The following is a 25,060-nucleotide window of genomic DNA, read 5'->3' on the forward strand; positions in this document are numbered from 1 at the left end:
ATAGAGATGTTTACATAAAATAGGTAACATGCTTAAAAGATGACCTATTGTGGCCCCACCCTACCCCCGGGGGCCATGATTTTAATAAATCAAGTTTGATTGAAATTGGCCCAGTGGTTCTGGAGAAGAAGTCAACAGTATGAAAAGTTTACAGATGGGCAGATGACAGACGACGGACAATGGGTGCTAAGGTGAACTAAAAATCAATAGGGTCAACTACTCCTTAAGATGTACATACAGTATGTACTTAATTGATGTCTGTCAAGCAAAGGGTTCTCAAAATATTGAGCGGATAATATCTTTCTGAATCCAGGGTGGATTGACCCTTGACCTTTAACCATGTTACCTCAAAATCAATAGGGGTATAGTCTTCAATATGTACCAGTGTACCAAGTTATTTACTCCTAAGGATGTATCAAGTTTGATGTCACTCAGGCAAAGGGTTCTAAAGATATTGAGTGGACAGTATCTTCCTATGTCCAGTTTGACCCTTGACCTTTGACCATGTGACCTCAAAATGAATTGGTTCATCTACTCCTTACAATGTACCAGTGTACCAAGTTTAATGTTAAGTAAAGGGTTTTCATAGATATTGAGTGGAAAAAATATTATAGAATATCTATAGAGGATTGACCTTTGACATTAATAAAATCAATAGGGGTCATCTACTGTGAAGATATACCATTATACCAGTTAAATGCCTGTCAAGCAAAGGGTCCTCAAAATATTGTGCGGACAAGACTTAGTCTACAGACCAACCGACAGGTGCAAAACAATATGCCCCTTCTTTTTCAAAGGGATACATAAAAATTCATAGATCTTGCCATCTTAATTTGTAAATTTCCTTTAATTTATAATTTTATTCACAAAGAGTAGAAGGGATTGAGCAGCAGCCACAATCTATTCTAGCTCTCTCTCAATATTCCTTTGTTTATATAGAAATAATGGCTCTCAATATTTCTTTGTTTATATAGAAATAATGGCTGAAACATCACTGTATGAAATCAAATAATTCAATGTGGAGAAATTTTAATTTTCATAAACTTATATTGGAAGTTGCTTTGATTTAGTTTTCTTCATTTTTTGATCACGGTTAAGAATGAAAAGTTTTACGTCCTAGTTGACAGCTAATGCCACCTTAAAACATGCAATCAACATTGATCTGAGTGAGAACAGGTTCCAAAACACATTGATTTCATTGGAGACAAAATAACTTGTGGGAAATCTCCAAACGTACGACTGGACGAGAACATACATGTATGCCACTGCATGATCTGCACATGGTTTAAACATGCGATCAGTATCTATTTTGCATATGGCATGGGGGGTGGGGGGGGGGGACGGTGCTGAAAAAGTCAGATACCAAAATAAAGGTCCCGTAGAGCAGACTTTAACCATGATGCCCTTTAGGTGTTAAAAATCACTTCTAAACGAAGACACTATTAAATGTACCTTAAAAGAATCGTGCGCAGTTTTTTCCCAAAAATCATAACCTAGAAAATGGGTAGGGGGAAGAGATTGTGAGATTGCAAACAATTCATATAACTAAAGGGATTACCCTTATTTTGGTCCAAGTTCATGTCACCAGTGAACATTTTCCCTGTCGCAATTTTCAAACGAATTCTGAAAACTAACTTGGCATTTCTCTGTGTTTATCGTGTTCTCAGCCATGTTTAAACTTGTGGTTGGCCTATCGAAACCCACTAAATTAATACCCATACGGCAGTTCAGCAGTAAATTAAAAGGTTGGTAAATATAGTCAGCAAGAAAAATAATTATTCTGCCATTCTTTGTTATTTATTTATCATGTATTCCCCAGCTATTGAGTCACAGCTAGTAGCTAATTTCTTGGAGTCAGTCACTAGTATAATTCATGAACATGAAAATGTCAGCAAGTACAGCAGCAGAGAAAGAAATCTCTCCATGGATTTTGTTATTTATTTATTTGGTAGTACCAATACATACAATTTACTCATCCCCGATGCTTATTTGATAATTTACAACTGCGCGTATTTTGCACTATTTCTGTCATGTCAAAATAACAGCTACTTACTTTTAATTTGATTTTGAATAATTATTAAAACTGATCACAAATCAATAAAACTAAATTACCGGGTATATCTGTTCTGCCTTGGGTTAAGCTATACCATCAGCTTATGATTTATTCAATTCCTAGCTTAGGTTACAGAGACACTATGCTTTGGAATCATAGTATAAAAACATACACAATAATTATTGAGATTTGCCAACAAAGAAATGTAATTTTTTGGTCATAAAAAAAGTTCAGTATCTATCCCATCATATTTCAAGCCTTTTATCTACACTTTGTATTTCCTACAAATATGATCCCATGGGGATCTGGGTTAAAATAGGTCTTCAGTAACCCTTGCTTGTCGTAAGAGGCGACTGAATGGGGCGGTTCTTCGGATGAGACCGCAAAACCAAGGTTCCGTGTCACAGCAGGTGTGGCACAATAAAGATATCCCTCCCTGCTCAATGGCCATAAGCGCCACACATAGGCTAAATTTTGCAGCCCTTCACCGGCAATGGTGACGTCTTCATATGAGTGAAATATTCTTGAGGGGGACGTTAAACAATATACAATCAATCAATCCTACAAATATGCTTCTCCTACTGTATCCAAATTTTTAATACCGTAAACAAATTTTACAGTCTCTAGATATACATGTAGGACCATCTTCAGCAAATTCCTCCTACATATTTTTGAATTTCTTTCAACTATAATCCAGCTGAACACGACTGGTGATGTAAATATAATTGAAAATGGGAACCTGAAATCACTCATATTAATGGTTCAAAATTCAGGGATAAATAAATATTCATATCTTGTGATCAGTAATAAAAAATATTACTTTGTTAAACAATATTCTGATTCCAAGCACCAGTACTCTGAAGTTGATATCAAAAAGATGTTGGAGTTCCTCGTTGTCAATATCTATGTGGTCTTTTGTGATAAAGCCTTCCAATCGTCTGCTGGAATTCCTATGGGCACGAATTGTGCTACTTTGTTTTCATATTCTTATGAGGTAAAATTTATTCAAAAGCTTCTACATCAGAAGAAAAAAATTCCTACTGAGACCTTCAACTCAACATTTAGATATATCAACACCATTTCATCTCTCTAATAACAATGTTCATTTTCATTCATATGTTGATTTGATGTACCCCAGTTTCATATCAATTGTTAGGCGCCATTCCTTATTTTCTAATTTTGACTACTGATTACTCCATTGCCTGATCAAGTTAGAGGGTTCAAGGCCATGTGACTGGTCAACAGGGGATGCTTATTCCTCCTAGGTCCCTGATCTCACTCTGGAGTGCTTAGGGGTTCGTGTTTGCCTTACTCTTAATTCATTACTGTTCATTACCACCGCGGTGGCCGAGAGGTTAGAGCATTCGCCCTGCATGCAGAAGACCGGGGTTCGAATCCCAGCCACGACATACCTAAGTCGTTAAAATAGGTAGTGACAGTTCCATCGCCAAACGCTCGGCATCAGTTGTGAATGTCACAGGTCCTCGGAGATAACCTTTAAAAACAGATGTCCCGTGTCACAGTAGGTGTGTCACGCTAAAGAACCCTCACTGCTCAATGGCCGTAAGCGTCGAACATAGGCCTAAATTTGAAGCCCTTCACCAGTCTTGGTGATGTCTCCATATGAGTGAAAAATTCTCGAGCGAGACGTTAAGCAAGAAACAATCAATCAATCAATCACTTTTCATTCATGTTTTAATAAAAAAAAAATAAAAACAAAGGAATTTGATTGTATATCATTTCAACAGTTTTGTGACAGGGATACCCCCGTATTACTTTTGTTTAATAGCAAAACTGCAAGAGGGTCAGGACCAGCGGTAGCAATCTAGGCAGTTAAACGTAAAAATACAATTCATTTTTTAGTCATGAATGTTGTTATTTCAATCAATGTAATTTCACTTTCTAGAGCAAATACATTTGTAAATGAGGAAAATTTGAAGAGAAAGATTATTTGTCCTGGAGAATTTGACCTTGATTTAAGAGATTAGCACATCCATTTAGCTATTTTTTGGTTGCACATAATATATAGGACTAAGGTTTTTTCCCTAAAAAAAATTCCAAAGGGAGTGCACATTGTACACATGTGTAAACAATACAAGATATTTTACAATAATCAATCGTTTCTTCTGCATGTCATTTACTTGATCACAGTGAACAAATAAACTTGCACATGAAGATTAATTTGCTATGAAATGAAATAGCTTTAATTTCCAGGAGGTAAAGAAAATGTACAACAAAGTTCTGAATAGACTTTGCCATGAAAATCTCCAATTTTTAATCATCCAAAGTTCACACAGGTCTGCATCTTCATGTCACTATAGAAAGGTAGCACAACTGAAACATGGGTTAACAGGGTCTTTTTTCTTTACATCTATGAATTATCATCAGTGTAAAATAATTACCAGAGGTAAACAACAGTTTACAGGTTTTGATGTCGCTGCACAGGGATTAAAATACAAGCTACCCTTTAAAAAAAGCAGGGGAAAATTGACAATGGACATCTGTTTTTGTAACCCAAAGGTTCAGATAATTCTATTATAAATTAGACTACAACTACATAAGACATTAAACATGCTGTACGTTAAGTTACACATGTTTCTTTCAGAACAAAGTGGATTTTATGTGTTTGGCCTATTTCAAGAAGATTTCTATAACTCTGCTGCAACATAAAAAAGAAAATTAAATAAATTCAAACATGTGTTGTGTCGTCTGTACTTGACTGACACCTGTGACCTTGACATGATAAAACGATGTTTGTCAGTTTAATATACAGTGTTGTGTAATACGTCTGTACTTGACTGACACCTGTGACCTTGACATGATAGAACGATGTTTGTCAGTTTAAATACAGATTATGTAACATTTTTTTGCCATAACACTGTACGTTCTTAAAAAAAACGATAGCTCTAGAAACTTAAACATTCCTTCAGACTCTAAAAGTACTCTATTGCGCTCCAAATCACACGGCCTCTCACCTCTTGGGCGCGGGTTCGAATCCCGCTCACGCCGGTAAGTGAGAAAGTTTCCCAGTTTACTTTCGGAAAGTCGGTGGTCTCTTCCCAGGTACATTGTATCGATACGTTCAATAAAAAAACTGGGCGCCACCAGATAACTGAAAAATTGTTGAGTGTGGCGGAAAACATCAATCAATCAATCAATCATAAGACTACGGAATTTACTGTAGAATTTTGTGACAGTTTACATTCTTGGCATTAAACCAGCAATGTACACTGATTTTGTACGCTCTAGATTTATGAATGTACACAAGGAATTTGTTGTCGCGTAATTCACATAACTTGCAAAACAAGAGGCCCATGCACCACGTCGCTCACCTGAGCAGCAGTTCCCAGCAATGAACAAGCTTGAGCAAAACTATCATTATACAAGCAGCTTGGTTATAAAAAAAACTTTTCAAAGGTAACGACTATAAATTAATTAATTATCAAATTTAATTCCCAAACTACAAATTCATTGAATGACTGTCATATGCACTTGTAGACATGCAGGTATGGCCTTTAATGTTAACAAATTTCATTTAAGGATGCTTTGTACAAAGTTTGGTTTCCTATACATTCTCATGTAAAACTTTGATCCCCTATTTAATGGCCCCACCCTAACCCCAGGGGTCATGATATTTACAAACTTGAATTTCCACTTTTGTCAGGAAGCTTTCATGTAGCTTTTCTAGGCCAGTGGTTCCTAAGAAGATTTGAAAATGATCCTACCCTATTTTTGCATTTTTGTGATTATCTCCCCCTTTAAAGGGGGCATGGCCCTTCATTTGAATAAACTTAAAAGCCCTTTACCCAAGGATGCTTTTGGCCAAGTTTGGTTATAATTAGCCCAGTGGTTCTTGAGAAGAAGTCGAAAATGTGAAAAGTTTACGACGCCGACGACAACACCGACAGACAACGGACAAATTTTGATCAGAAAAGCTCAGGTGAGCTAAAAACACAACTATAAATGGGTACTTTTATTTTGATTTAAATTTTGCCTAAATTTGGGTCGGCACTCCCATAAAACAGATATCAAAAAAAAGTTGGCCTAAGGATGATTTGTATCAAGTATGATTGAAATTGGCAAAGTGGTTCTGGAGAAGATTTACTTATATACATGTCTCTGCATGTAAACCTTTGATCCCCTATTGTGGCCCCTCCCTACCCGAGGGGGGTGGGTCATGATTTGAACAAATTTGAATGAATCTACTCTATATCAGGAAGATTTCCAGTAAATCTCAACTCTTCTAGCCAAATGGTTCTTAAATATTTTCTTTATATATTCACATTTATAACTTTGATCCCCAGGGTCCATGATTATAAGAAACAATTGAATCTCCACTATGTCAGGAAGATTCCATGTAAATTTTAGCTTTTCTGGCCCAGTGAGAAGAAAATGTTTAAATGACCCCTCCCTATTTTTGCATTTTTGTGATTATATACCCTTTGAAAGGGACATGGCCCTTCATTTGAACAAACTTGAATTCCCTTCAACCAAGGATGCTTTGTTTGAAATTGGCCCAGTGGTTCTGGAGAAGATGAAAATGTGAAATGCTTAAGTCGATGCCAACAGACAACAGACAAATTTTTATCAGAGAAAGCTCACTTGAGCCTTCGGCTCAGGTGAGCTTATAAATTATTCACTTTTATTTTCCTGTTGTCAGTTAAAATACATGCAAGAACTCTTGATCAACAGACCACACACCAAAGTCATTTCGCCATATCAAGTACTCACGTAAAATAAGGAATTTATACACTACGTATTTTAAGTTGGTAATTTGACATGGATATATTTTTCTTTCAATAATTGTAAATAAATTGTTTAAATCTTTGAATACATTTGTGATTGATTTCTTCTGAGTTTATTTAAGGTTATTCTGTGTCCATTTGGCCTTACCTACCACATGTATAGTCTTTGCACTAGATGAGAGAGAGAAAATGAAAGAAAAGATCATACTATCAGTTCATTTCCTCCATAACATTCCCAGTACACACTAGACATAATACTCTGTCTGGAGAAGTAGCTTGTGTTACATTTCCAGGTGTACACAAGTAGAAACCTTGTACAGGTAAACATCTTCTTCCAGGTGAACACGAGTAGAAACCTTGTACAGGTAATCATCTTCTTCCAGGTGTACACAAGTAGAAACCTTGTACAGGTAAATATCTTACAGGTGTACAGAAGTAGTTACCTTGTACAGGTAAAATATCTTACAGGTGTACACAATAGGGCTGAAACGATTCGCCGAAATATCGATACTGTTCAATATAAACGCTCGATTCAATGTTCGATTCATTGCCTCGATTTTCGGTTCGATACGTTTAATACAAACGGGTTCAGTAGAATACATCAGTCTCGGCCTGTATATATTATTTCTACCAGCATGAGGGACAAAATAGTGTTGAATAATGTTCAAACTGTTGTTTGCCTTGAGGTTGACGAAAATAATAATAATAAACTAGTTATCAGTTTTAAACTACAGCGAACAGGCATCTCACCGTTTGACAGTTTTGCTTTTAAAATTATGATTTTGAATCTTGATAATTAATTTCTTCTTCAATGTTATTATTGGTTTCTTCTGTAAATTGTATTGTTTTGAAAGTATTGAAACGTGGCATAAGTATTGCAATATGTATCGTATCGTGAAGGGGGCGTATCGTTTCAGCCCTAGTACACAAGTAGTTATCTTGTACAGGTAAATATCTTACAGGTGTACAGAAGTAATTACTTTGTACAGGTAAAAATCTTCTTCCATGTGTACAGAAGTAGTTACCTTGTACAGGTAAATATCTCCTTCCATGTGTACAGAAGCAGTTACCTTGTACAGGTAAATATCTCCTTCCATGTGTACAGAAGCAGTTACCTTGTACAGGTAAATATCTCCTTCCATGTGTACAGAAGCAGTTACCTTGTACAGGTAAATATCCTCCTAGTCAATCATCAGCTTCTACCCTATTAACTGACATGAAATATTAACAGTTTTCCCAACATTGATAGTGTAACATTTAATTCTGTTTGATGTGCATCATACTTTCTATCTATATTGATTTTTCCCCATGTGAAACTGTGAAGAAGTCGAACAAAGATGTTGCTTTTCTGCTATGTAATTAAATACGACTAAAATTAAAAACTTTTTCTGAGTGCCTGGCAGAAATGAAGCTCACCGACTCAAAAGTTTTTTTTCAAAACTTAATTTTTATCACAAGGTTTATCTGCTGATTTTATCAGGAATATTGCAGGTACACAAGTACTTTTGTAACATACTAGTCTCCCATTTTCAAGTAAACAACTTGCCATTACTATATTGAGCTCACTAGGAGAAAAACCTGAATGTAGAGCAAGTGACCCATGGGTCACAATGCTCACCTGAGCATACCTGTGATATAGTCTTTGATCCAATCCAGAAGATTGGCATTCAAATTAAGAACATTGGGGTCACATCCTGAAAATTTTTATTTCCATTTTTTTCCCCAAACTATCAAGCAATTAAAACAGCAATCTTAAAACCTCAGTTCTACTTTTAAAATTGAAACAGGTAATTTTACCTTATTGTTAAATGCATTTAGATAAAAAAAAATTTTTTTTTTACTTTATCAGCATTCTTTATATTGTATAAATTACATTGCCATTGAGTCAGGGCATACAGTGTATTAGGAATGATGTCACAATACTTAGACATTGAGTCAGGCCATACGATCAAACTTCCGCCAGAGTTCGTTTGCTTACAAACCAAACTCTTCCCGTTAGGCATTAAGGGATAGTGAATTCTTAGGCCGCATATACTGTGTGACGTCACTATAGAATGACGAAAAACCTTAACGTCAAATGTAAACAACTTTCAAAACAAGAACGTAATCATCAAGTTCATTACTTTACCCAATAATTTGAACAGTCTATCTACTTTTTAATGATCCTTTGATCATTTTATGTTTAAAATAAAATCCATACTTTTATATTAATGCTCTTTATGTGAATATCTTCAAACTTTTAACTACGAACTACTTCTTTAGTGTTATTTGCCCGCTTGATAATCGCGGACTCACAATATACAAATCTGTATATTGTACTGCGTCACATAGGAGATGTCTATTCGTAGGTGACGTAATGAGGCCTCGACGGGGAGTTTGGTCATACGATGTATTAGGAATGGTGTCACAATACTTTGCTCCCGTTTCCAATTGGATACATTTTTAACAGTGCAGTGCGAGTTATTTCCCCTTGAATGCTGGGGGCGTAAAACCCGGCTTGGTCCTCAATTCATTGCGTTATTTTAAGGAATAGATAGAGAATTTACTACATGTATATCTGAATGTGATTAAGTGCCAGTTAAGGAATTTATCTAACATTTTATGAGTATAACTCAAGCATTCTGAGAGTATTGCATGGCAATACATAGTCCACCAATGGTCGCAAAAATTATTGGACCGCGACAATATTCGAAGTTCATTATATACTATGCTAGAAGTTTTAACAAGTGTATAGTACTCTTACTGGTATCAACAAAAACAAGAGGTACTGTGAGCAATGCTCACTAAGAATACCCCCCGCTTACCCCAATCTCCCAAAGGGTGTTGGTAATAGGTATAAACTACCTCTTTTCTGAGTGTAAAAAACAAATGGCATGACAAACCGAACCATATTGCTACTTCGATGTCCAGTGCACTTGACCTTTGACCTTTTGACCCCAAAATCAATAGGGAACATCTTCATCCCATGGGTAGTCCATATGTATGATATGGTGACTGTAGGTGGAAAGGATAACGCTTTAGAGCCCGGAAACCATATTGCTACTTCGATGTCCAGTGCGCTTGACCTTTGACCTTTTGACCCCAAAATCGATAGGGAACATCTTCATCCTATGGGTAGTCCATATGTATGATATGGTGACTGTAGGTGGAAAGGATAACGCTTTAGAGCCCGGAAACCATATTGCTACTTCGATGTCCAGTGCGCTTGACCTTTGGACCCCAAAATCGATAGGGAACATCTTCATCCCATGGGTAGTCTATATATATGATATGGTGACGGTAGGTGGAAAGGATAATGCTTTAGAGTCCGGAAACCATTGCGTCTACAGACGGACGGACGGACGGACGGACAGACAGACAGACGGACAACCTGATTCCAGTATACCCCCCCCCCCCCCACAACTTGTTGCAGGGGGTATAATAAGAAACTTGGATATATACTTTAAGCTGGTGTGGATGTGACTCCACTAGTTCTTATCAACTTTGTAGAGGCAAACTAAAAATGTACCAATTATCAAATGAATATTTGCAAGCACATGCAACAACAAAAAGTCTGAAAAACTACTAATTCCCACTTTTTCAAAGTCCAGAGGTGTAACTCAGCAAAATATCACAAAGTTTAAACTTGATCTGTAACATGCTATGGTAAAGCATGCAATGTATTAAATATGAAATGATGAATATTTGGAAGCACAGCAAAAGTCTGGATTCACGCTATTTTTCTTAGTCCAAGGGCAATAACTTTTTGAAAAATCAACAGACCTCAACAAAATTCAAACATGATCTGTAACTTGTTATGGCAAAACAATGTACCAAATAAAAAATGAATATCTGCAAGCACAACAAAATAAAAAGTCCGGAAAACTTAATAAATAATACATGCTATTTTTTTAAGTCCAAAGGCCATAACTTAATGAAAAATCAATGGACCGAAACCAAATTCAAACTTGATCTGTAACTTGTTATGGCAAAGCAATGTACGAAATATGAATATCTGCAAGCATAACAAAAACAAGTCCGGAAAACTGATAATTCATGCCTTTTTTTTTAAGTCCAAGGGGCATAACTTAGTGAAAAATCAACAGACCAATTAAGACAAAATTCGAACCAGATGGAAAAACTGATTTGTCAGACTGACGGATTCTAACTCAGATCCTCACGGGACTTCCTCAGACTGACGGATTCTAACTCAGATCCTCACGGGACTTCCTCAGACTGACGGATTCTAACTCAGATCCTCACGGGACTTCCTCAGACTGACGGATTCTAACTCAGATCCTCACGGGACTTCCTCAGACTGACGGATTCTAACTCAGATCCTCACGGGACTTCCTCAGACTGACGGATTCTAACTCAGATCCTCACGGGACTTCCTCAGACTGACGGATTCTAACTCAGATCCTCACGGGACTTCCTCAGACTGACGGATTCTAACTCAGATCCTCACGGGACTTCCTCAGACTGACGGATTCTAACTCAGATCCTCACGGGACTTCCTCAGACTGACGGATTCTAACTCAGATCCTCACGGGACTTCCTCAGACTGACGGATTCTAACTCAGATCCACACGGGACTTCCTCAGACTGACGGATTCTAACTCAGATCCTCACGGGACTTCCTCAGACTGACGGATTCTAACTCAGATCCTCACGGGACTTCCTCAGACTGACGGATTCTAACTCAGATCCTCACGGGACCTCCTCAGACTGACGGATTCTAACTCAGATCCTCACGGGACTTCCTCAGACTGACGGATTCTAACTCAGATCCTCACAGGACTTCCTGAATAGAATGACAAAACATGGGTGCATTTCTATGAACCAGAAAGTAAACAACAAAGTTGAATTTGGAAGCATCCATCCTTTCCATTGCTACTGAAAGCATGTGCAACGAAGTTATGCTCAATGTTTTCTGTGACATCATCGGAATTATTCTTAATCACATGGTTCCCACTACAACTTCTGTTACTGGAGACTTACTATGCACATTATCAAATCAGATTTAATGAGAGCCATAAAGAGAAAGCACCCAGATTTGATCCATTGATTTCATTCTACACCAGGACAATGTAGCCATATAACAGTCAAGTTGTGGTGGACACCATGGAAGCACTGGGTATAGAAATCCTAACCCACCCCTTTACAGCCTAGATTTGGCAGTTTGTGACTTCTGGCTATTTCCAGTTTTGAAAAATAACTTGCGGGGAGAGAAATACGAGACCTGGCAAAATCTCCGTTCTGCTGTGAACAGTACACTACATTGTACGTGTCATGTGACGGGCATGATGGGCAGACCGATGGCAGAAGTGCATCAAAGTTGGAGGTGCTTCACTTTGAAAAAGAATATATTCAGAAACCTTCTTAGATATGCATTATGTAAGCTATTCAACTAGTTCACCAACTTTCTAATTGCCCCTCGTGGTATGTGCGCATCTGATCCATTTTATCAAAATAGCATAATCCTTGGTTTCCTTGAGAAATGGCTTTTTTTATCAGTTGAAGTGTTAATTGGTCTTCTTAGGGAGATTTTCGACTTCCATCGGGAACTTATGCTTACTTCCCGGAGCGTCTTTGATGATCTGGGGAATATCACATGTATGCCCAAATCACCTTGCCCATACCAAAATAAAGACTCAAAAGTTTGGTATATTAAGAGTATAAATTCTTACACCTCTACTGCAGACCCACTATCACTATAGGGGTCATAGAATAAAGAATCTTTACAATCAACTGAACAAACCGTAGCCTTATGGTTCTTAAAAGCAAATACTTTTTTCTTTCCACAGATTTTTTTAACAAATTCATACACCTTCTGTGGCTATCCTGGTCATGAGTCATGATTTTAGAAAACAAGAGACCAACACGCCTTATTGATAACTTGAGTATTAGTTAAATGTATCACTTATAAAATCTACTATAATTTTCCAGTTCTGCTTATCTAAGCTAATTCTAATATATATTACATTAACACTATATGACTAATTTGGACACAATGTAGGGTCAGAACCCTGGGGTTGCAAAATTCACAATTTTGGGTACATATCTTTCTGCTTTTTTCCTAAATATTTTCCAGTTTGTGTAAAATATTTACTGGTAAGACAGCTTAAATACAATATGGAAGGCCTCATCATCAATAAGATAATTAATTAAAGTCGATACCAAGGTCATGATCAACATATCCAAAGAAATTACATGAGTAAGCTATAGTATAACTACACTTCACCACAATTCTGGTCTACACACTTATTAGCTAATCCCAACAGATACATCAAATGGTCCACATCAAATGTCCACCCTCCCGCCTGCCGCCCACCCTCCCACCCACATGCATATACACATATATTTTATATTCATGTCAATTTACATTTGCAAAGAATCTGAGGATGAAATGAAAGTGCTTACGTTTCAATGAATCTCCGAGTTGTCATTTTTTATTCAAAATAAATATATGTATGTGTGGTTACAGAACAGGACAGGGGTCACTGTACTGCTGTCATCAAAGGATATCCCTGAAGGGATTGTTTTGCTTTCATCTAGAAAATAACCTTTGTTTATTTGTCCACAGAGTATCTAGGTGAGTAGCACTCATGGTATGAATTTCAATAAATTAACATGTATCCTTTTGTAACAGGAAGGGCGAAAATGCAACAGATCAGACCGGGATTCAAACCTGGGCCCCCTGAATCACAAGTCAGGTGTTCTACCAACTGAGCTATCTGGCCACCAGATATCAAACTCTCTGATTGCTACATTTCCCCTCCTTAAATGTCTTCTCGCCTTGAAAATATCAACCCAAGATCTTTATCCCCATTTCACCTGTTAGTTCTAGGGGCTGATTTACGACATCAAATATAACAGGAAGGGAGAAAATGCAATGGACCAGACCGGGATTCAAACCCGGGCCCCTGAATTTTCTAGTCAGGTGATCTACTGACTGAGCTATCGAGCCGATATCCATGGTTCGCATAGCCCTAACTACTACATTCCTCCCTCCTTAATTTGTTTTTGCCCTCAAAAACACACAATACCCAGATTCTTTTTGCCCCTGGCAGGACTTTCACCTGCAAGTCAGGGGTGGTCAACACCACCAAATGTAGTATAGGAGAGGAGAAAATCTATAACTGGACTGGGAATTGAACCCGGGACCCCTGCATTACTAGTCAGGTGTTCTAACCACTGAGCTACCCTGGCCAATATCCACGGTCTGCATTGCCCTTACTACATGTACTACATTCCCCCCTCCTTAATATGTCTTCGCCCTTGAAGACACACACAACCCAGATTCTTTTTGCCCCTGACAGGACAACCTGCAATGCAGGGGTGGTCAATGGCACCAACTGTAGTATATAGGAGAGAGGAGAAAATCTATGGCTGGACCAGGAATCGAACCCCGAGACCCTGGCCTGCATTATTAGTCAGGTGCTCTAACCACTGAACTAGGCTGATATCCACGGTCCATAGAGCCCTAAACTACTACACTTTCAATTGTATCCAATTTGGTTTTTTAAAGGGGCATGGACACAATTTGAGCTGAAAATTTTTAAATTTTATTTTTCCATTTTTGAGGTTTAGAATGCTTAACTAAGATATTTGTAATGTTCAGCAAAAATTTGATGGTCAATTGCCGAGATATATGGGAGACACAGAGCTCACAATTCTTTGTTAAGTAAACAAGGCTTGTGCCATATTTTCACTTACATGTTAAATATACTAATAAAAGTTCGTTTAAAGCATATTTTTCAATTTACGAGTTAATTCTGAACACAAGTAAATAATTTCTAATGTCTGCATTCTTAGAATATTTCATATCTTTGATGTAGTCAAACATGCAAGTCCACAGCAAAAATCCACAAGAAATGCAAAATGTATACCTCCAAAAAGGTTTCTATTAAACTTTTCATATCACATGCAAATTTTATATATTGCTTCTTTTGGGGCACTATTTTCATCACATGGATACATTACATTGTTAATAGACATTTTTATATTTTAATAAATTGTACTGGGCAACACTATATTCATCACATTGATACATTTGAAAATTGTTAATAGACATTTTCATATTTTATTAAATTGTACTGGGCCTGTCACTATGCATACTACAATAGACCACTGCCAATACACATTTACTTTTAATCAAAACATAAGCTTTTTCATCTTCAGCAGTAATCTATCCCATTTTGTTTAAAACTGGATACTCCATTAAAAGACGCCACTTTCAGTGGTCATTGAATGTTTCATTAGAGCTCAAATACTAGTTATTTCACAGATATCAGAAGAAATAAGCACTTTGCTAAATGGACTTAACTGAATATCAAATAGCCCTGTAGCCTGCAGGCTTCTCTACTAAAGACCCAGACATACCGTATCGAACACCTACAGATAGTTTATAACATCTTCATTTTTCACACCCTCTTGCACTCCATAAGTGCTGCTGGAGACCACTACTGATTCAAGCCGATCCAATCCTCATTTTACACTCCCTTTCCATTAATTTTATCTCCTGTTAGCCTCAGCCACACTGTTTGCTCATCACCAGTGTCCATATTACAGCGCAGAATGCAATTTGAAAAGACCTATTGACGTTTTCTTTCATTCCACGTTCAATCATTACAAAAACAAAAGAAAAATCATCATACTACATACTGGTACATCATTGACTTCTCCACACCAATTTTTAAAGACTTGAATTTTTTAAAATGCCTTTTAAAATCTACAATGTAATTAAAGGGATTAAAATTTGACACCCACCTGTGTTTGAATGAGCAATTTCCCTACATATACATCAGAGCGAGCCGACAGTGTGTTTTACTAACCCAGGGGCAATCCCCATCTCCCAACACACAGTGTTTACTGACTTCCATCATGTACAGCCTCGGATCCCATCACAAAAGCTAACCTCCATGGAATCGGACTCTCTACTGTGATTTTATCAATTCCATCAACAGACACTACGCAATCAATACCCTGCTATTAATTAAGTATAATACCATGTACAACATGTAAGTCACAGTTAAAATCACACTATTGTTCCACCCCTCGTTGTTTTCACTGTCCCCAGGATTTATTTTTTTAACAATTAACCATTAAGCAACGTCCCCTGATTACTATTGACTTACGTCTATTATAGAATTAATCCTCAGCAGCACGTCGACCCCCGCAATGTCTTTTTTTATTTGTCAGACCCGTCACCAGATCCCTCGCAGTCAAGTGTGTGAAGTGAATCCCGAGTCGGGAACCACCAGCCCTCTCTTGTCTTCTGTGGTGACTTGCTCCGACTTCTCAGTACAGTGGAAGTCATTACCCTCTTTATCAATAGAAATTTTATCTGTATCAGTCTTCAAATCTACTCAAGCTTAACAGTCCAATGTCATAAAAAGTTTTCTTACTCCAAAAAAATTAAATTTGACATTCTTTTTATCTAACTTATTACTAGCCTAATTAAATTATGTCACACTTGCTATTATTAACATAAAAACTTTTTAAATTTTTCTTTTTTTTTTTTTTTGCTTTTAATGTTTACTAAATGAAAGACTATTAGGAAAAGCAGAATGAGATTGAATTAATTATCTGTTTGATTATGTAATCTAGTTTGCCCAACAATGATTGGGTTACGGATATAGGTAAAAGGGGACATATCTCCATCAAAATCAACGATGTCTGCAGAAGATAACGTCTTGCCTATGTGTGACTGGATCCAAATTGATTAAGGTGACAGGCTATGTTTTATCTAATTATCAAAAATGCATGAGCTAGGTATACTAGTAAATAATTCTGAAAGTAAAACCATATTCATTACTTCTACACCTGTATTTTCTTAAATTTCATTGAGCATGCATGAAACATGTTTTTTCATTTAGCACTAAAACAACAAAAACCCAAAGTACATGTATTGACTAAATCGTACTGCAATTAAACCAGAGAAAATGTCACCACAATATTTCTGTAGTAAGCTCGTCTATGTGACTGATGCTGTTACCCGACATAGCAGCATGGGAAGGGAAAGTTGACGAATGATATGAGCTTTTCAAAAGTAATTTATGTCTACAGTATCCAAGCTGGTTTGTGTTTTGCGGTGTCCTAGACATGTCAGATAGCTCATTACCATTAACACATATTCTTGGTGATGTTTTATTGGGAAATTTTTTTTCATTTGTTGTACAATATAATCTCATTTCGATTCCCCAAACTGAATAAGTTGGTGATTTGTGATCAATCAGCCGTTTTCAGCACTTACTGTCTGGGCTCTGGAGGGGAGTCTCTTTTCAGAGAAGTCAAGGCAAACACACAAGCACTTCATACATCATTCACCTACAATAAATAATATCCCATAAAGCAGTATTAGATGTACATTATCAGACATTTAAACATTGAATGTGCACATGCTTCACAGGATGATTTTTTTTGGTAAAAACGCGGAAACTCTATTACAATACATGATAATTTCATGAATTCAAAGAAATTTCCTGCACTGTTATTGAAACAAAACTTCATGCAATTTATGAGCTTTCATTAAGCCATTCTTTGGTCCTATACATCATCCACAAGAACAAAATTCAAAAGCAAAGAAATGATCAATCAGAAAAAACCTCTTTCCACTAGTCGTGCGGGCTTCACAATGTATCTTAGAGGACATGATAGATATATACCTAAGAAACAAGTGTTTGCGGCATTAAATCTAAAAGTCAGGGAGAATGAAGTTTGGTGTGTCAAGTCGCAGACATAAACAATCTTATGTCCTTTTAAAATTTGTAGAAACACATTGCCATTGTATAATATTTGCATTGTGAACTCCTTCCTCGTGTGATAAATGGTTTCAGCAAATTTCATGGGTTTGTGGGGAGCATTTCGTGGTTCAGCTAGAATGCCCAGAAAACCCTGTTCAACATTAATATGCCAATTAACACATGTACTCTGTAATTGTATTGGATTATAAAATCATCCTTCACTGATATAAACACTTAGTAATGAGAATAATTCATAACAGTATTGCTAAAGTACAATATCTGGGAGTTAAATACATACCAATACAGTATGAATATGCATTTCAAACAAGCAGTGTTTTCAAAACATATATGCAACCCCTGTGCCAATATTGTTAAGGATCAATTTTAAATTAACATTTAGAATGTAATGACAGTGAAAAATATGGGTTATCTATTAGTCAGGGCCAACCACAATACTAAGTATGAATTCTAAAGATAGTCATTTTACATATGACCTTTGAATTTGTTTCTTGAAAATTAATGGGGCTGGGTCTTACTCTTTAAAGGGTACCAGTGTACTAAGTTTGATGTCTGCAGTCATCAGAGGGTTAACAAGATATTGACCAACAATATTTTCTTATGTCCAGAGTAGTTTGACCCTTCACCTTTTGACCTCCAAATCAAAAGGGTTCATCTACTCTTTAGTATGTACCAGTGTTAGTTTGATGTCTATCATGCAAAGGGTTTTCAAGATATTGAGCAGTTATTAAATCTTCCTACATCCAGAGTAATTTGATCCCTGTCCTTTGATCTTGTGACTTTGAATTCATTTTGGGTCATCTACTCCTCAGGAAGAACCAGTGTACCAAGTTTGATGTCTGTCAAGCAAAGGGTTTTCAAGATATTGAGCAGAAAATATTTTTATATTCCTGATTGACCCTTCACCTTTGACATTCAAACTAACAGGAGACATTTACATCTTAGGGGGAAGCAGTGTACTAAAGTTTGATATCACTCAAGTAAGGGGTTTCTTAAACATTGAGCAGACATGACTTGGTCTACTGACCGACATATCGACAGGTGCAACCCAATAATCTCCCTTTTTCATGGGGGCATATTATCAAAATATACAATCCGAGTTTCACTTTCATACACCTTAGTTTCTGCCAGTGGTCATAATATTTCATATTCACCTTAAACTTGATGTAATGCATTTCTTGCTGGGAATTGCATTTTAACTGCATTCTACTGTCATTCTCACTGGCTTTTGGAGATGCTTAGACTTGTTGACATTTCACCAGACAGAAAGATATGTTGATAATTTGCATCATTGACAGAAATAAGTCACATTTCTCAGCAGAGTATCGGCTTACGAAGTCTGAGGTGAATATGAAATGGGTCCTAACACCTTTACAAGACCAAATAGAGAGACATTCCAAAACTGAAGTAAAAATAAGTACTTTAAAAATCATTTTGTTCAAAGTTTTCCCAAGGCACCTATAAAATGGCCATACATTAAGTTAGAAACTTTATCTTCACTACCCATATGTCTTAAATTATCAGCAGTACACGCACCATTATTTATGAGCTAACCCACTGTATTTTCTATATTGGGAAGATCAGAGGGATCTTATCATTAAACAAATTTTTAGGACCATATTGAAATTCAAAACATGCATGTGCACTAAGCAGCAGATAATATACTACAGGGTTCGAAATTAACTTTTTCAAGCACTAGTCCGTACGAACTAGTCACTGTTGATGTTCACTAGTCCGCAAAGCATTTCACTAGTCCGTCCAGTATATCATAAAATGATCTTCATTTTAATCAAACCAAACACATCACAGTTGCAAACAATTCAATTTCTGACACCTACAGAAGAAAAAGAGACCACCATATTTTATTTCGCATTCAAAATCTTCAGAAGCATACAATATTAACCTCCGAGTTAATCCTTTTATAAACGTCCATAAGTGCGTTCGAGATCGATGTTCCTGTTGTTTTGGTGCTCAGATTTTAGAGTCACAAGAGTTCGAAATTTTATCAATAAAGTCAATAAAATTCACTCAATTGACCAAGTCATGAGCTATAGTGTTATGAACTACTGTGTTAGAGTCGCGAATGACGAGAACATGTGCGCACAAACGTGTATCTTCTCAGACCACACTACTTGCAATTCTTACACATAGAACATTTTCTCGTGATGTGTACTCGGCGTTTGGAATCGGCAGGAATTTGACAATTTGTGCACGTTCGAAGAACGGCGGTCTCGAACGCACTCCATGTGTTTGGAAGATCAGAATGTCATAGTCATGCAAACACTTGACCATGAAGGTAATCAACCATAAGTTCAAACATCTAAGAGACTCAGACAAATCTTCCTAAAAATCTTTACCAATTGAAGATTGATTTCCGGATTTTCACTAGTCCGTACGGACTAGTGCTATAGAGAGTTCACTAGTCCGACACGTTTTTTACTAGTCTCGGACTTACAGACATTAGTTAATTTCGAACCCTGTACTACCGGTAATTCAATTACGCTGGGCACCACCACAAAACCCTGTAACACACACAATAAAACATTTGATCAGTCAATTACAAATTTGCGAGACCATCAATCCTTAGGATCAGATGATACATATTTGTCCTGTCAATTCAGGCACCAACTGCTTCCATGCATTTTCAACTGAATAGCAAAAATACATAAAAATTGAGAACTTGTTGAATCAACTCACAAATCCAAGTCATATAGATTACTTTCATTTCGGTTTCAATCCACAAGTTTGATAATACAGGCTGTTCAAAGTTTAATGAGACATTTGGTAATGTTAATTATTGACATTAACTGATACCAACACACTGATTTCCGTCGATACTCATCAGAATGGTTGTTCATATAATGCCTTTTCTATATGTTGCAATCATTATTTGGTGATACAGTGGAACCCCGTTATTACGTTCCCCCTTTAATACGTTAGTCCACATATTACGTTGGAATTTCAAAGCACAAAACCATTTCTTAACAAACCTATATAAAATAGACCTCGTTATTACGTTGTCCTAAGATGCCGGGACTCGGTATTACGTTGTAAAAATTCTGACGAAAACGTAATAAACCCCTAATTATTCAATAGTGATTCTCAAAAATAATAAGCCATTCACACCTTGACTGCCTGAGGCAGTCACCACGTAAATTTCCTGGTCTGTTTGGGGATTAGAGACGCTTGACTGATCACGCTTCGATAGATCTAGCGACATCAATACAGGTGAATACTCCGTATCGAAGCCAGTGATAAACAATTAAATAATGTTTATTTAGAAATTGTACTCTATGAAATTTACTTCATTTTTCATATTTTGATAATCAAAGAAATAATTTCTCAACTACCTGCGTGTTCAGCATAGTGTGATTACCTTCGCTATTAAAACTCTATTTACGGACAGTTTTGGTACCAAACATGAAAGACAAGATTTATCGTAGCAATGTTAAAACCGCTAGGGTAACTTCTTGGACATAGGTGACTAAAGGTGTTCAATTAAAAAATTGTCCGTTGTTTGGACATGCAGCTTGGGTGTTCGTAAAATCTCGTCCATACATACACCAATCAAACTGTCCTGTGTTATCGGTCGATTCGTGCACGGCATTTACCTCTGTGAATATTCTAAAATCCCCTGATGCGCACGTGATTTTAGTGCCATCATTTAGCGTTGTAAATGAAATCTTCGTGCATCATTATATTTTTTATGCGATTGTTCTTCGTGTTTATCGTTGGTGAGAAAAGTGTGTAAGTGTTGGGTATCGTGTGTGTCTATAGTTTTGTTGTTTTTTGTATGGGATTTTTTTTTTATTGCATTGTGTATTGTGTAATTAGCGAACTTTATAAAAATGATGTTTTGTTATTTTTCTAATACGAATGTTGAATACGAACCGGAACGATTATTGAGAGAAATTTACATGAACGCATTGTTTTTAAGTTGAACAAAATGGCGGTCCAAACGAATGCAGAAAAGCAACGTTTATCAAAACATTCTTATGTATCCTACACCAGAAATAAAGAAAAGGAATAAGAATATGAAGAATTACGGACATTAAAGATAAGATGTAAATAAAACAAAGTATCATAGTCTTTTAAACAAAGAAACAGTAAAGATATATTCACACACCCCTTCACGGAGTACCAACGGACGATATACAATTTCCAAACGATATTTTTAACGGATTTCACTGGGAACGTTTATTACGTTGCCCCCGGTATTACGTTATTTTATCGTGACAAAATGGAAAACGTAATAACGAGGTTCCACTGTAGTACATAATCTCTTAATTTCATTCATACTGCAATCTTTTATTCTAACACAAGCAATATAAATCTATCCAAAGCAAGTCCACAGTATCTATTTCTGATAATTAAAACTTAATCTGGGTCAGGTTTCCACAATTACTGGCTAAACTGGCAATATCACAGCCTAATATCAAAGAATTCAGGGATGGTTTCCTTAATGCAAATAAAAAAAATATTAAATTAATCCCTCAAATATTGCAGGTTAAAATTCTAGAAATTCCATGACTTACTTTAGAAAAAAAAATACAAGTCAACACATCTATATATACATAAGGACATTGCTAGTTAGCCTGGTTACTGTAATCAACATTCAAAGAATGCAGTCATCACAGTGAGAACTCAGTTATTACATCATTTAGTAACTCGAGTACATTCTTAGATATCTATAGTCATAGTTATAGTGGACCGGACCTCTGATTCTCACTTCTAAAAGCCAAACGTTTGGAGAAGGAGAAATCACTCCTATTGTTAACGTCTTAGGTTTGATGCGTCCATGGCACGAGTGGGGATCGAACTCAGAACCTACTGGTTATGAAGCTAATGCCTCTCCACTGGTCTGCAAGGATACTACACCTGTGGTGCAAGGTCAGATTTCTTAACTTTTAGGTCTGACACTTTGACCTGTACTTTATAGGTTATCAACTCTTTTGTTATTTAGAAGGGGCATTAATTACTCCCAGAAAAATTAATGAATCAGAATTTCCTGAAAATATGCACATCTACACAATGTGTCCTTATCAAATACAAAGTTTCACAAAATTCTGTTGAGCGGTTTCAGAGGAGTTCTGCTGACAAGAACAGGACAGAGACGGGCTCGAAATTCTAAGTTCAAAAGGGGCAAAACTCCCAAAAAAATTATCGTATCAGAATTTCCTGGGAATAGGCACATCTACACAGTGTGTCATTAATAACTACAAAGTTTCCAGAAATTCTGTCGTGCAATCTCAGAGTAGTTGTGCTGACAAGAAAGGAACTGATGGACTGACAGATGGGTCATAAACATTATACCGTTGTGTGTGGTATAAAAAGTGTTCAATTCAATTTTCTTGAGACACAGAATATTGATACATGGTGCTTTCAGCAAACGTGCATTACTCACGTTTTAAAGCAATACAAGCTGTAACTGACGGTATTTTTTCAACTATCCAATTATTCACCAAATAACACCTACCGGTTTAATTAGTATAATCCCAAAGATCTGAAGAAAAATTCTGCAAAATAAACAAGGGGATATTGTTTGAGAGCACACCTACAATGAGCGTTTCTTATTATAAACCGCCATTGTGTCGTATACACGGACATGGGAACGATGATTGCCGAACATGATCGGGTTGCTGAGACCAAGGCCATATACAAACGCGAGTAACTACACGTGTCGTTTGTTTTAAAATATTACGTTGTTTCATGAATGACTAGAAATACTATGCAAGTGTAAAAAGGTAACAATTACGCAAATGTGCCACTCAAATGAAATTTTGATTGTGAATTTTCTATAAAATTGGCATGTTAAACTGTTTACAAATCTAACACGTGCTCAGTGCCTCTCTTTCGCTTTTTCCGAATTGGTGACCTCCAAGGTCAATGCATATCGGAGGTTACAATCAGGAATTACTGACAGGATGACAATGATTCATGAATCTATATTTTCTGCTGATTTGATGGGTTTATTGCTTCAGATTCACTTTGATTCTATTAAGTTATATATATCCAATCACATATATGTTGACTATTTGTTCTTTTATTTTTTAATTTATTTTCTGTCAGTTACAGCTTGTATTGCTTTTAAATTAAGCCAAGGGATATATTAGAAAAAAAAATTTAAAACAGCAGGGGTAATATCAAGCAAGCATCCTCAGATAGTGTAAATTCAATTGTTCAAATGATTGTCCCAGGGGTATGGTGGGGGTCACAATTGAAGAAAAAGAGTTAAATGTTTGGATGCATAAGGAAAATCTTCTCTTTTTTTATTTCTTTGGAGCAACAGTGTCATGACAGTCACATCAATATACAAGCATCAAAAGGTAAGTGCAGATTCAAGTTTGTTCAAATCATGGCCCCAAAGTGTGGGATGGAGCCTCAATAGCCTTAGGGGATTCCAATTTATTCAAATCAGATGAGACAGCAATAGGAGATAAAAAATTTCACATGACAATTATATGAAGAAATTAATCTGCATCATTGATGCTTGTGTTCGAGCAAAAGTAACATTTTATAAGTAAGATCAATGGAATGAAACAAATTATTTGCAACTGCTCTCTCTCTATCTCTCTCTCTCTTTGGCTACATAGCTTTATTAAGCTATTATAGCTTTATACAGCTATTTGAAATAGCTTAATTGAGTTGTAAGCTATTTGAAATCTTTTATCAAATTAATTTCTAAAAAGCATATCCTTGTACTCCTTACAACTCTTTGTATTCAAACAAAAAATGTTTCTTACACTACGTCCCATAGGAAGAATAAGCATATGTAACTAACATAAAAATTCTTAAAAACTCCAATAAGAACAGGGCAGTTATAGTAATTGTATTAATTAAAACATGTTCAAACATTATGCGACTTTGCCATTGAACTAATGAAATTCAATCTAAACTATCTTTAACGGGTTATTTGAAATAGCTATAAAGTGATAAATTGTAGCTACAACATGAAGAAGAGATTGTGCTGGATAATTTGGATTTGGTAAATGGTTTGCGTTTGTTCAGCGCCAAAATGTCAACTAAACTTTGTAATCCCGAAAGTACGACCGAATGTTAAAAACTCCCTTATATAATTTTTTGTAAGTGGTAAATATATCTAACAGTGATTAACGACCTACGTGTCTTTGGTGTATTCATAACTCTGGTACCGTGATTCGTCTTATTTCCCGCGATTTCATCGCTCAGCCTTTTCCGAAAAGTCACTGGCCGTTTTCCGTGCCCGACTGTAAAAATTGGAGGTTGGGGTTATACAAAATATCGCTTTTCTTGCATTGTCTTTATTCCTAGTTTGAAGTGTAACGTGAAATTTATCTAGATGTAAAATGCCATGAACAGCAAAAGCTCGTATTTCTGAAATCATTGATAAATGTAAATATATCTCAATCTGTATGAGTAACTCAGTATTATCTATATGACTATGGAAACTACAGTGGTGAAATACACGCATTGTAAGTATATATACTTGTAGGTAAAAGCTAGATGTGTTCTTGATTGAAATTAATATAAATTCACGT

General features: G+C 36.4%; 1 protein-coding gene across 2 annotated transcripts in view; it reads right to left on the reverse strand.

Moving 5' to 3' along the window:
• Positions 1 to 24,750, reverse strand: part of LOC125668460 (receptor-type tyrosine-protein phosphatase kappa-like) — a 184,206-nt gene extending 159,456 nt beyond the window's left edge. Inside the window, exons 1-3 of one of the 2 annotated variants that reach the window (XM_048902659.2) lie at positions 24,665 to 24,750; positions 17,036 to 17,109; positions 15,918 to 16,105 (exon numbers count right to left, since the gene is read on the reverse strand). The gene's annotated coding sequence lies outside the window, so the exon portion shown is untranslated. The other variant, XM_048902660.2, reaches the window with a different exon arrangement.
• Positions 24,751 to 25,060: the final 310 nt, after the last annotated feature.

The sequence above is a fragment of the Ostrea edulis genome, chromosome 4 (genome assembly GCF_947568905.1).
Source record: "Ostrea edulis chromosome 4, xbOstEdul1.1, whole genome shotgun sequence".
Classification (NCBI taxonomy): domain Eukaryota; kingdom Metazoa; phylum Mollusca; class Bivalvia; order Ostreida; family Ostreidae; genus Ostrea; species Ostrea edulis.